Genomic DNA, 14,696 nt, shown 5'->3' with positions numbered 1-14,696 from the left:
CATTTCTTATACGGGCTATTAATTAAAATATGGCAGGGTTTATTGGTTACTTGCAGTGTGTTCAGGTGTTTCCAGTTCCCAGTTTTGGTTTGGAAGCTGGCAGCTCCTGGTTATGATTTTAGCTTTTATTTCTGATTCACATCTTTTGATTCAGAAACCACGAAGGCTGATGGAAGTGCTTTGAGTAGGACCAATCTAAGGATTCAAGAAACAACCTCCAAACCTTCTTTTACAGACCTACACTTCTACCTTTGTGTCATAAGTCTCCTTCTTGGTCCTTAACCTAAAGACAAGGGGGGTGGAGAGAATTAGGAATGATGGCCAGTGGTAGCAACTGCTGTATACCACCTCTGGACCACATGGAAATAGGGTGCTTATCCTATAGAGCCCTTCACATCGCAGGACAAAACATAGCTTAAAACTGAGCCCTCTTCCCATTTCAGGCTGCTCCCTGCTACGTTTTTTCTCACCTTCACTGCACCCATGAGTAAATATCACATCAGCCCCTCATGAGGAGAAATTCGGTCAGTCTCACCTCATCTGTGTGATGGCCTCAGCCATGTGCTCACCATGTATCTTCTCTACATCTGGAGTTACAGCTTCCTTTCTTTTCTTTTTTGGCCGTGCCATGCGGCTTGTGGGATCTTAGTTCCCCGACCAGGGGATTGAACCTGGGCCCTCGGCAGTGACAGCACCGAGTCCTAACCACTGGACCACCAGGGAAGTCCCTACAGCTTCCTTTCTTGCCGCGAAATGCGTCATCCTACCCACCGTTGTCTCCTAGTCTTTAGTACTAACTTTGTCTCTTTGCAAAATACTCTAAATTAAATTCTTCTGAAGTGAGATCTAATCCCAATTCTTTCAGAACTTATTTCTTCTTTCCGGAGTTATCACCCTTTTTTAAGGCCCTAACGAACACCTTTTCGGAGACTGGAAGTACCATAGCCGACGTCACACAAGCTCAAGCGATGACTGTCCTCAGAATACACTTGCAGCCTTCACTTTGAAAGAGCTACATACCACTGTTGACCCATTCACCTTTCCATTCACTTATTCATTCAAATAACAGCAACTGGGTTCCCAGAGTGTATGAGCCAGCATTCCAAGTGCTGGGCATACACTGTGACCCAAGAGAGACAAAGTTCCCATTATCACAGAATTTACATCTAAGCGAAGGACAACAGGCTGAACAAGCCAAGAAAGAAATAAAAATTTCAGATCGTGACGTGTGTAAAGGAAATCACAGAGGGTAATGTGATCGAACACGGCTGAGAGGAGGGTCTTTTTTTTTTTTCTTTTTTTTTTTTACAGGTATATTTCTCAAGAGCTCTTTTTGACACTTGAATTCCCTTATAAAACCATGTACATAATAATTTACATTTAATTAAAATTATATTTTTCTCTCTTCCTCGTATAATTTAACTTGTAATATCAATGTTTTTTCCAAAACACAATGGTGCAACATAAATATCTCCATGATTAATCCTGCTTTCTAAAGCTGACCTCTGATAAGAATATAAGGGTAGTTTTCCAGATGCTTTGCTGTATTTAACTAGCAAAGCATAAATTTTAGAATGATATAAACTTTATTATGACCTTTTGTGAAAATAATATATATACATATAATGGGTACATACATATAATTTATATCATCATATTCAATAAATGCTCTAAAATTTGATATTTTGCCATACAGAAACTATGTACATTTGTTTTTTGTTTTTTTTTTTACGGTGTGCGGGCCTCTCACTGTTGTGGCCTCTCCCGCCGAGGAGCGCAGGCCCGGTGGCCATGGCGCACGGGCCAAGCTGCTCCGTGGCATGTGGGATCCTGCCGGACCGGGGCACGAACCCCGCGTCCCCCGCATCGGCAGGCGGACTCTCAACCGCTGCGCCACCAGGGAAGCCCTAGCAATGTCTTTTTATTTTATTTTTTAAAACATCTTTATTGGAGTATGATGGATTTAACAGACCTCCTTGCAAACATTTAAAAATTCGTTTCTGGCCTCCACATCAATACTTGGGGCCTTTTCACATCCATTTGCAGACAGGCTCAGAGCGTGAAAAAAAAATGAGCCAGCACCCAGCTGCGGTTGAACAAGACACGTTCCGCCTTCTTGTTGCAGCTCTCGTGGAACCACAGGATGGGGACAACAGAAGTGGCACAGCACTAAGCAGGAAGTGCCGGCTCTGCAGCCAGTTACACTGGGTCTGAGCCCCCGCTCTAGCATGTGTTAGTGGGGCGACCTCAGCCAAATCACTTCACACTTCGAAACCTCCTTTTCTTGTTTATAAAATAAAGAAAATACAATCAACCAGGATGACTTATTTTTAGGATTTAAGATTATAATCTATGTGTGTGGGGTGTGTGTGTGTGGGTGTGTGTGTGTGTGTGTGTGTGTGTGTGTATTTCCCTGACGAGCAATGGTTCACGATTAGCCAGTGTTCCTGGTGAGTTCATGGAGTGTAACTAGTGTGAATAACGAGAATGGACTGTATTTATCTTCTGTCTAGGGTGTCCACAATTGTCCTGAACTAACTTTTTTGGGGGCAGGAAGGGTAAAATGGGAAGGGAAATTTGTAAGATACAGAAGAAGAGAGTCTTGCTTGTAGGGGGTTGCTAACCCACTGTCTCCTATTCCTAGGGTAATTTTGCAGCTTCTCTTTGACAGACTCTGACTTTCTGATCCATTATAGCCCAGTGAAAGAGAAACTGGCAAGTTGAGTAATGAAGTGAGGCCACTGCCCCCGTCTCACTCCAGTAGTACCACCGGCCGCATTCACGCTTGGATCAGCTACCAAGAATCAGCCACAGTCCCATGTAAGTTGCCACTGGGTGCACAGTTTATCTGCCTTTTTTAGAAACGCAGTTACATGTACACATTCCCCAGATTAGTTAATGATCACGTAAATGGGTTGGCTATTTTCTCCAGAGCACTTGGGTAGCCAGGCCCAGTAAAAAGTCCCCCCCGCCCCCGCAAAATTTTATGGTGTAATAGTGTTAACAGTATTTCACAGAAAGGGTGGCGTGAAATGGACAATTTATTATTTTGGTCTTGTCATATGTATATAAACATTAAAGGGATTTAATTACATCCACACACTAAAAATTGGACTACGTGTCTGTGAAATGTTCCTTAGAAGTCTGTGAAGTTTCTAAGTATTTCTAAACACTTGCTCTTTTAATTTTAAAAAAATATATATATTTATTTATTTTTGGCTGCGTTGGGTCTTTGTTGCTGTGGGGGGGCTTCCTCTCGTTGCGGTGCGCGGGCTTCTCATTGCGGTGGCTTCTCTTGTTGCGGAGCACGGACTCTAGGCACGTGGGCTTCAGTAGTTGCGCCACGCGGGCTCTAGAGTGCAGGCTCAGTAGTCGTGGCGCACGGGCTTAGTTGCTCCGCAGCACGTGGGATCTTCCCGGACCAGGGCTTGAACCCGTGTCCCCTGCATTGGCAGGCGGATTCTTAACCACTGTGACACCACGGAAGTCCCTGCTCTTTTGACTTGTAGTCCACTAAGATGTTCAGTGCAGGGTATAATGCCATCAGATTTCAGATATGTGTGGCCTTCACATCTTTAGAGATATTTTATGGAACTCTTATAAGGAAACATCAATGGGGAAAAATATCTGGCCACTTCACACAGGTGGAATTGGACTAATATGCATGTTAAAAACCTCTAGATTTTCAGAGTAAAACCTTTCAGTTCCTCTTGTGAAAAGGATATGCTGACTTGTTAGATCACTTCCTATTCATACCCAATGCAAACAATGAAGTAAGCTTAGGAGAGGATGACCCCGATGTGCGAGGGAAAGGAAACTTGATTTCAGGGTGTTGAGGAAAGAAGGGTGCTGGCATTGCAGAATTCCACAGGCCACCATTCACTTTGGGTTTTTTTTTTAAGATTTTTTTTTTTTTTTTTTTGATATGGACCATTTTTAAAGTCTTTATTGAACTTGTTACAATATTGCTTCGGTTTTATGTTTTGGTTTTTTGGCCACGAGGCACGTGGGATCTTAGCTCCCTGACCAGGTATCGAACCCGCACCCCCTGCATTGGAGGGCGAAGTCTTAACCACTGAACCGCCAGGGGAGTCCCCACCATTCACTTTGAAAGCACGAGACTGGTGCCCCCGCCAACCTGTGGAGCCCAGGAGAGCCCCCTACCACGCTGGCCCACCATCAGTGTACTCTTGACATTGTACCCCTTTGGTTTAAGACTCTAAACCTTGACCCCCCTAAAATCACTAGCAACGAGATTGGGGGTTTAAAAGACAAATGTCTACTTTACAGATTTGCCTAGAATTGGTCCTCCTGGCAAAAGCAAAGGTGTACCATGATTCAAATGGCGGTGGCCTTGAGAAAGGTCAAAACTCTTTTTTCAAAGCTCAACATTGCTAATTATTAGAGAAATGCAAATCGAAACTACAATGAGATATCACCTCACATCAGTCAGAGTGGCCATCATTAAAAGAATCAACAAACAAGAGATGCTGGAGAGGGTGTGGAGAAAAGGGAGCCCTCCTACACTGTTGGTGGGAATGTAACTTGCAGCCGCTGTGGAGAACAGTATGGAGGTTCCTTAAGAAACTAAAAATAGAGTTGCCATATTATCCAGCAGTCCCACTCCTGGGCGTATATCCAGACAGAACTATAATTCAAAAAGGTACATGCACCCCTATGTTCACAGCAGCAGTATGTATAATAGCCAATACATGGAAACAACCTAAATGTCCGTCAACAGATGAATGGATAAAGAAGATGTGGTACAGGGACTTCCCTGGTGGTCCAGTGGTAAAGAATCCACTTTGCAATGCAGGGGACGCGGGTTCGATCCCTGGTCGGGGAACTAAGATCCCACATGGCGCAGGGCAACTAAGCCCGCGTGCCACAACTAGTGAGCCTGTGCACCTCAACTAGAGCCCACGTGCCCTGGAGCCTGCGCGCCACAACTAGAGAAGAGAAAACCACACGCCACGATGAAGATCCTGCATGCCTCTACAAAGATCCCGCGTGCCACAACTGAGACCCGAGGCAGCCAAAAATAAAATAAATCTTCTAAAAAAAGAAGATGTGGTATATACATATAATGGAATATTACTCAGCCATAAAAAAGAATGAAATAATGCCGTTTGCAGCAACATGGATGGACCTAGACATGATCGTATTAAGTTAAATAAGAAAGAGAAAGACAAATACCATACGATGTCACTTCTATGTGGAATCTAAAATATGACACAAACGAACTTATCTACAAAACAGAAACAGACTCACAGACCTAGAGAACAGGTTTGTGGTCACCAAGGGGGAGGGATGGATTGGGAGCTTGCGGTTAGCAGGTGCAAACTAGTATACATAGAATGGATCAACAACAAGGTCCTACCGTAGAGCACAGGGGACTATATTCAATATCCTGTGATAAACCGTAATGGAAAAGAATATGAACAAGAATGTACAGATATGGATAACTGAATCACTTTGCTGTGTAGCAGAAATGAACACAACATTGTAAGTCAGCTATACTTCAAGAAAATAAATTTTTAAAAAGCCCTTTATGGTTTGCTATGTTGATATTGCTGCTATGGTTTAAACTCAATAGTACTTTTCTCTATTACTAAGAATATGGAATTTTGAGTCTGCATCCAAACCTAAAGGGATTAGTGTTATTGTAACTTAATAACACTATTATTTCACACTGTTATATGTCACAGTGTCCCTAACAATCCTGTCTCGTTTAAAAAGAAAAACACCGGAGGAGTGAATTCCCATATGCCCAGGGCTGGAGCAACTAAAGCACCACTGAGCAGCAGATGAGCTGATGATGTGGCCAGGAAGACGAGGGTACCGGGAAATCTGTGTGCAAGTAGGCTCTACGTCCCACTGCAGACTGCTGACCAGGTGCAAAGAAAAATGTGAGGATCTGAGGGTGCTTTGGGTTTTACTGTCCACGGCAGCTGTAATGAACATTCCAGATCCTGGGGCAGAAGTTAGACAGAGCGCCGCCAGAAGGAACAATGAAAGGGATTCTAATATTTGAGTTTGTATATAAAACTGAGCCAAGGAGAGCTGAGAAAAAAGCAGACTGTATTACTGTAATTCATCTATCAGTAATATGTTCATACGTAATCTCCATCCTAAAATTCTCTCACACCGAAGTCAAATATTTGTGGACCGAGCTGAAGGAGACGCGAGAGAGGAAACATTGGCCACGTTCCCAGGGTCCCTGTCTTTGGAGGAGAAACTAGAGTACAGGATAACCTTTTAAAATATAATATTTAGCATGTTAACTTAATATTGAACACTTTTCACTAAGACTTTTAAAAGTCCAAGAAAGCCTTTAAAAAAAAAAAATAATGGACTTTTCCTTCATCAAGTGCTTTTGGTGAGAAGCAGTGACGGCATGGATAGAAGCCACACGTAATCCAACCTTCACCGGACAGTGACGTGGTGGGAAACGATTTGGCCCAGAGGAGACCAACCATACATATTGATTAACTATCCAGATGGGATTTTGTTTCATTTCCACTGTGGGATCCAAAAAAAAAAAAAAAGCTCCCAGCAACCTCATTATAAATCCTCTTTCCTTGAGGTTTCTAAAATTATGAAGCTTGAACGCTGGATAACGAACCGAGATGCCATTAAAAACAGCAACAGGGCTTCCCTGGTGGCGCAGTGGTTGAGCGTCCGCCTGCCGATGCAGGGGACGCGGGTTCGTGCCCCGGTCCCGGAAGATCCCACGTGCCGCGGAGCGACTGGGCCCGTGAGCCATGGCCGCTGGGCCTGCGCGTCCGGAGCCTGTGCTCCGCAACGGGAGAGGCCGCAGCGGTGAGAGGCCCGCGTACCGCAAAGGAACAAAACAAAACCAAACAAAAACAGCAACACACTGTGGTGAGCTAAGCAATAAAAGCCTTCCTATAAATGAAACACAATGGTAACGATACATTAAAACTGTCCGGCAAGAACGCCCGCCACCGCTAATGCCTAAAACTTGGAAACGTCACCACAAAAGAATTTTTCTCCCAAGAGTAGCACACACAACATGACCATCCAAGAGGTTGTTGATGTTGGTCATTCTGCAGTAAAGCAAAATCGTCTAACGAGGTGAAATTATTTGTTTGTTTAAATTTATTTATTTTATTTATCTATTTTTGGCTGCGCTGGGTCTTAGTTGCGCGCAGACTTTCTCTAGTTGTGGCGAGAGGGGGCTCCTCTTCGTCGCGGTGCGCAGACTTCTCATTGCGGTGGCTTCTCTTGTTGCAGAGCATGGGCTCTAGGCACACGGGCTTCAGGAGTTGCAGCTCGTGGGCTTCAGCAGTTGTGGCACGAGGGCTCAGTAGTTGTGGCGCACGGGCTTAGTTGCTCTGCCACACGTGGGATCTTCCCGGACCAGGGCTCCAACCCGTGCCCCCCTCACTGGCAGCAGATTCTTAACCACTGCGCCACCAGGGAAGTCCCGAGGTGAAATGATTTAGAGTGAACAGGGGCTAGAGGAGGCAGGAGTTCAGAACTCAGGGTCCTGAGGAAGTCTTCCTGGGATCGAACACCAGGTCTTGCTTCCTTACTAGTTGTATGTTCTCGGCCACTTGCTTCAACTATCCATTTCTCAAGTTCCTCATCTGCATAATGTAGAAAATACCGACTTCTACCTGGTTGACCAGACGTTCCCCCAGGGGACGATGGCAATGTCTGGAGACATTTTCTGTTGTCAAGACTGGGGGCAGGGGAGAGGGTGTGTGAGTGCTACCGGCATCTAGAGGGTAGAGGTCAGAGTTGCCGCTAATTACACATCCTGCGATGCTCAGGACAGCCCCCACTAGAAAGAGAATTATCCAAGCCTCAGATGTCACCAGTGTCGTGGCAGAAACCCCGGGGGTGGACTGTGGTGAAAACGAAATGAATCAGTACGTGGAAAGCCACTGAGAAATGCTCGGCACATTATAATTACTCAATAAATGTCAACCACCACTGTGGTTAAGAAGCTCTGTTTGTCTGGAATGTCCATATACGATCAACACTTTATGTTCTAGGACCATTTGGCCTGGGCCAATTACCTGGGGACTTTCTAGCAGGAATCAAAACTTGTATCCTTCATCATCTTTCACCAAAACAACAGCTTTGGAAGCTATAACATGAGGACCGATTCCGCAATTTTCGAGTTACTTTCAAATCCCGAATGTATTTCTTATTCTTCTTGATGCAGTGGGAGGTGAGGGTTGGAGATGAGTCTTCCATGATCTGGAGCAAGCGTTGGGAAACTTTGCTGTAAAGGGCTAGACCGTAAATATTTTAGCTCTGTGGACCAGAAGGTCTCTGCTGTAACTCCTCGACGCCCCCACTGTCATATGCAAGCAGCCACTGATGATACGTACCCAAATGGGTGTGGCCGTGTCCCAACAAAACTTTACTTACAAACACAGGTGACAAATCAGATTTGGCCCTAGGGGCATAGTTTGCCCAACCTCTAGCACAGAGGAAAAGAGTCTCTGGAGTCTGGAGCCTTTGGGCTTTGGAGTGAAAGAGCTGCAGGTGTGAAGAATGTGTTGAATTTCTGTGAGAATGTTTTCTCATTTGCACACTTTCAATGAAACTATCTGTAAACTCTCTGGCACTTAACAGGTGCTTGATAAATAATAGTTTTCTTCCTTCAGGGCATGAACAGGTCCAAAGACTGAATTCATAGGCTTTCAATCTGAAAATGAAAACATACTTGCAGTATGGTTTTTACTTTGCCCGCCATGTCCTGCCGACTTCTGTCCCAGTTATACCAAATGCTGCTCTTCCCCTGAGGTGTTTCTCGGACTACACTCAAGTAACTTCAATCTTACATTCTTGGCGTGAATGCCGCTGGCTTCCCTTTTTGTGTTTAATGGTAACTCTGTTCAAAGCTGTTCCAAAGTGAAGAAGCAGGATGGAAGGTGTTGCTCATAATTCATGCAAACAATAAACTCCTCCCTTCCCTTCTCTTATTAATTACACACTTTAGAACACAAGCGCTCTACACCCTTCCGTTTGGGTTGGGCACACAGAATGGAAAAAAAAACACAAAACCTGTTAATCTGTCCTGGGCAGTTGTCTCTGTCGGGTCTTTTCATAAAGTTTCTGGAAAGTGCTACCTTCTATGAAGTGATTCTGAACCAATGTATTTGGCAAAAAATCTCCTTTTAGACGTTGTGGTCAGAGCTAAAAAGTAACTTCTGGAAGAGGACGGTTGAATGCCGGGGAGGATGGAGGTGCTATGTTTCAGGGAAGGGAAGTCATTTCTGATGGAAAGAGGAAGCTTTTATCCCATGGCCTTCCATTACTCGTTTTCAATCTTACATGTCATTTCTCACTAAGTGGCATTCTTTTTAGTTGCTGTGCCATGATTCCTGAGTAGCAATGGACTGGAAAAATACAAAGTTGGACTCCTATTCAGGCTTGAGTTACTCAAGGGTGGATGCCATCTGCTCTCCTGCAGAGTTATGGAGAACATGGGCTGGAGGCCGGCTCTTTGGTCTTCCTGACAGTGAGAGACGTAGGCTTGATTAGGTCACCGATTAGACTTGCACTTGGAAGCATAACTGGAAAATGTCAAGCTCTGTTCGGGCTTTCTGATGTATCCACAAGCATTATCTACGACCCATCTTGCCTGGCCGTTGTCACTCTGGAAAACCAGCAGAAGCTGGGAGGTTGATTTCTGAATATTTTTGATGCCCAGTGTTTAATACTCATATTTACTCAAATACAGTGAAAGGGAGAGTTTAGAGAAAACGAACAACTGAGCTATGGTCACAACAGGGAAAATGGATGGGGTGCTATCGTTCCGTTTGAGAGGAGGTCTGTGGCTCTGTTCCCCTTGGAGCGGAGCATGAGACTAGGATAAAGTACTAGTTGTCACCAGGAAATACCAGTAGGGGTGTGGGGAAGTGCGATAGGAGGAAACGTATGCAGCCAGTCTACCAAGGCCACTGTGGTCAAACGGAGATGAATCCCAATGGGTAACTTTGGGAAACAGTGCAGAACGCTGTCTCCAGCTGATGGGGAAGACGGGTATTTATCTACTACCTCCCATCAGTGGCTGGCTGAAGCCTGTTGGGGGGTGGGTGGGCATGAACTCCTCTCTGGAATTAACTGGGGTGGGGGTGGGAAAAGCCCCCAGGCAGAGTCTTAGCCTCTTGCAGCTGGAAGCTCTCAGGCCCGCGGACACGGGACTGGTGAGTACATTACGGGCCTGGCACTGACAGTTAGAAAGGAGTGCTAGAGCGTTACGGGGGACTCTGCCAGCTGGGTGTTCCTTAAAGAAGAGCTGTCAATGGAGGTCAGAGGACACTGGTGTCACAGTCGTCCAGTCTGTCCTATATGTAGCTCCAGTGACTTAGGACTACTTGCAAGAGCTAAACAGAGTTTGCATCCGACAGCACTTTCTAACCTAACCTTGATCAGTCCCAACCTTGGGGCCACAATCCACCTACAAACTTCCATTTGCCACGGACCGTGAACGGGTCTAAATCTGAGCAATGGGTCTAAATTCCAGCAGCAAAGTTGCCTGGGAAACAAAACGCATGAAATCTAATGAGTCAGAGACTAAAATACATGTATTTCTTTATCTACAGACCCGTCACTTTTCCATCATTTCAGCTCACTGTGAGATTATTCCTGGCTTTACAGCTTTAAGGCTCAGTGTGTCATCTTCTGCAGTAAAACTGAACTGTAAACACTTGAGTGAGGGATCACATGAAGAAGGGCTTCTCTCTCCCTCTCCCTCTCCCCACCCAACCCATTAACTGAAAGGTCAGCTGTATTTCTATACACAAACCTGACAGCTGTTGCCTTCTCACCTTCCTACCTGGGCAACAGAAGGCTCTGTTTATGTTTGTCAGGATCAGGGGCTGGCAAGGAGGTGGCATCCTGCCAGGTAATGGGAACGCTGCTTTCTTTAATTTTACTACCAAGAACAAAGCCCTCTTATTGTTTAATAGAACACTTAAAGGCAGGCCTCATAAGCATAGCTCTCATTTTTTTGAGACCACAAATATGAGGAATTCCTTAAGGCCATGTCATGAAACACAGAAGGGAAAAAGTACTTTATTCTGCAAAAATTAAAGCAACCCTTTGTTGAAGTCGTCAGGGCCCGACTCCAGGTTAGCACGTGTGTGCACTCACTGTCTAGGGGCATTTGTTTCCATTGTTCACTGAGGCAGCCGTTGTTTCGTTAAGGTTAGATAGAGGCTATGTCAGAGATACAAAAGAAACCACCTTCCTCTAGGAGATCATCTCTTTGCCATCATCATTTCCAGATAACACGCTAAAAGAAGGAAAACTGTGCACCAAAAATAAACAAGCCGACATTCTCCCCTTGCAAACACTATTTATAAAACTGGGAACCACACAGATCTTAATGCGGTGATTCTTCTGATTCTGCCAGCAAACTCAACTTTTGATGCAGTCCCTGCTTCTTAGCTCTGAGTTTTAGAGGACACGTGGCGAAAGCTACTGGTCTCCAGAGATCTTTGCAGTAGTCTTAGTAGCTAAGGAACCACAGTAAGAGGAAATGCGCATGCCCTCATCCCTCCCTGAATGAGGATGTTACCGTTGATAATACACGAAGCAAAATCCTATGGACTTGTTGAGCGCCTACCACACTAGAAAGGGAACTTTGCCTTTTCGAGAAAATGACTGCACTAGAAAACAATCAGCACACATGCCAAGTGCACACATAATTAACGGCTAAACCACGGGCTACAGAACTTCTAGCACCGTGGGGTCCAGTACGACAGCCACTAGCCACTTGCAGTTTCTGAGCACTTGACATGTGGCTAGTGTGAACTGAGATGTGCCGTGAGGATGAAACACGTACATCAATCACTCCTGTACTGATCACGTGTTGAAATGATGTTTTGAGTATATCAGGTCCAATACATTGTCTAGTAAAATTAATTTTCACTATTTGGTTTTACTTATTAAAAACTGTGTTTACTCGGAAATTTAAAATTATTTATGTGGCTCCCATTATATCTCGACTGAACAGTGAATTGGGAGGCTTCACTCTGGCGGGGTTGGGGGTGTGGTCTTTCCTAGGCCTCACGTTCTTCTCACTGACTTCCTTTGCATCTTTCACCTAGTGGGTCTGCACCATCTCTCTTTAAAGCTAGCCAGGCTTACTTACTTTCCCAGGGTTCTCTTCTGAAACTGTGGTGGCAGTCAAAGTTATGAAGTGAGGAGCAGGGGAGATGCGAGGGAAACTGGAGGGCGCTGCTGCTGTTCAAGATGGGCTTTGCCAAAAGGACAGTGACAAGTGAATCTAATCTGGTTTGAAAGAGAAGAGGAAAGACCACAGAATTCAAATGTCTGTCAGTCGCTGGTTTTGAGGCTGCAGTGTGTGTGTGTGTGTGTGTGTGTGTGTGTGTGTGTGTGTTTCTCTGTGTTTGTTGAGAGCCCTACCCCCACTCACCTGGAGACAGGAGTTCAGAGATGACAGCTTTTGTAGCAGGTGGGGGGCTGTCAGTGCAGTAATTGCCTTGGGGAGAGAGAGAGAGAGAGAGAGAGAGAGAGAGAGAGAGAGAGAGTGTGTGTGTGTGTGTGTGTGTGTGTGTGTGTGTGTGTGTGTATCATGAGATTCTGATATCGAAAATGTCACCATCTTCAGACCTAGGTTGCTTATCCATACTACATCTGTGGAGGTGTTTAAAAGTGTTTCCCTCCACTTAATTCCAAGTGGCTATCTGGTCATTTTCTAAGGAAAAGAAAGATACTGTCCTGCTTCCCAAGGAGTCCAACCAACTAGGAGAGGGAATAGACATGCACTTAAAGGTCATGAGGATTCTTGCCCAAGGACTGTACCTATATCAACAAATCACTATGCAGTTCTCCTTAAGCTTTTAAGTTGAAATTATGGATCTCATTATTCTATTCATAAATTCAAGAAATTTTTTGAAACCAAGAATAATCACTCTCAGGGGTCCCTGAATCAATGTTTGATTAACTCAAGTTGAACAGACCCAACTCCATTAAACAGCCACTTCCATCTATATATTAGTTGATTCAGTTCCAGTACATATTTTAAGAATTGACGTAAAACTTACATACAGGGAAATGCATAAATAAATCTTAAGGGACAATTCAACCGGTTTTGATAACCAACCTAACCAACAGCTTAATCAAGATACGTTTTCATTGCCCCAGAAACTATCCTCAAGCCCCTCTTCCAGTCAATTTTCACCCCCTCAGGTAATCATTGTTCAGATTTTTACCACCAAATTCCTGTAACATTTTAAATTGTGTTTATAAATGTAACATATGCAGTTTACTTTATAACCACTTTAAATGCTTAACGGGGCAAAATTAAAACCCTAACAAGGTAAACCTTCCCAAGTCCTTAGGTAGCTCTTAGAAATCTAATAAAAACTTACAAATGTAGTGAAACTCAAGTTCTAGTGAACATTCTAAGATTGGCTTGAAACAAACGATTTTATGCTTTCACCTTAAAATCAGAGGTCTAAAATAAAGTACATGTTTCAGATTAGAATCTCAAAGCTAACCTGTCAGATTTCTGTAGTATGTCATATTCTCTCTAATGCTACAAACCCTTAAAATACAAACGTATGTTTCAGTCCTAAACTGTAACCCAAAATATTGATTCTACGGCTATTATTTAGGTTTTCATTTTTCGTTGTTGTAACATCATTCTCAAACTTCCAGGGGAGGAGGGAAAAAAGAACTTTATTTACTTAAGGAAGTAAACTGGTCATCTCCAAGAAGTTGAGGTTACCAGGTCAAGGATTAACCGTCAAAGATTTGAGAATAATTCACAAGACCCGAAGGCTCAGTGGTTCTACTGGTACCACTGACGTATACCCATTGGGCCCTCGCTATCATGGGTTGGACAGGGTTTCCAATTCCCGGGCAGATGGGAATGTTTCTGGTCACGAGAATTCCCCCTAGGAATTTTTAATCATGTCTTTCAACTCTGCCACCTGGTTTGGGCAGCTGAGGTCGGGTAACCACTCCAATTGCTTTACTACTTGATTGGATTCAACCCGTTTCTTTACTGGCTGATTCTTGTTCTGTCTGGCTTCAAGTCACATTTCCGTGGTGACGTTTACCTCAAAGGGCCATTAGGATATTGAAGTCAGGAAGTTACAGGAGGAGTTTGTCAAGTGGTCATTATCGTTTTTCATATACATTTGCATAAGGCCTACCATTTTTGCCTTCCCTACCCCACAGTCTACACCTTGCTGTGGAGCTATACCCACTCGATACGGTAACCATCTCTTTCTAACACTGCAAGAACGGACAAGGCACCATCTTCCTCACCTGGGTAAACAGATGGAAGGTATCCCTGAACTTAGCACAGCCTAATGCCAAGCTTGCCAAGTCAGAGAATTAGGCTACTATGATAGTTTTCATCACCTCATATATATGAACCTGCTGTTACATCTAGTGAAAATACTTTTAAAAGCATAGTAAAAGCTCTATCATAAATTCCTAAGCCAGGAAGTTACCTCACTTGGTTGTAAAAATCTTTGTGCTGGTCCCCACTGAAAGCCTTGTACATTCAGGGGTAGCCTCAGGCTTTTTAAATAGCTGAATTTAAATTTTCATATTTCTGTTTCAAACAAAAACAGTCAGTGCTACAATTGCGCTCTTGTTAACAAACATTTGATATGCATGACTCGTCTATTTTGCTGGGGAGTTTCAAAATTAGAACAAAGCTTTTCAGT

General features: G+C 44.1%; 1 protein-coding gene and 1 non-coding gene across 3 annotated transcripts in view; both read right to left on the bottom strand.

The window, feature by feature from the left end:
• MID1 (midline 1) overlaps nucleotides 1-14,696 on the bottom strand; it is a 181,826-nt gene that overhangs the window by 66,293 nt on the left and 100,837 nt on the right. The window lies entirely within an intron of this gene.
• On the bottom strand, nucleotides 650-723 carry TRNAD-GUC (transfer RNA aspartic acid (anticodon GUC)). The gene has a single exon. It is a non-coding gene; the product is annotated as a tRNA-Asp (tRNA).

This window comes from Lipotes vexillifer, unplaced genomic scaffold (genome assembly GCF_000442215.2).
Source record: "Lipotes vexillifer unplaced genomic scaffold, Lipotes_vexillifer_v1.1 scaffold431, whole genome shotgun sequence".
Lineage (NCBI taxonomy): Eukaryota > Metazoa > Chordata > Mammalia > Artiodactyla > Lipotidae > Lipotes > Lipotes vexillifer.
Note: the sequence above shows the minus strand (reverse complement) of the source record. Positions and strands in the feature narration are given on the sequence as shown.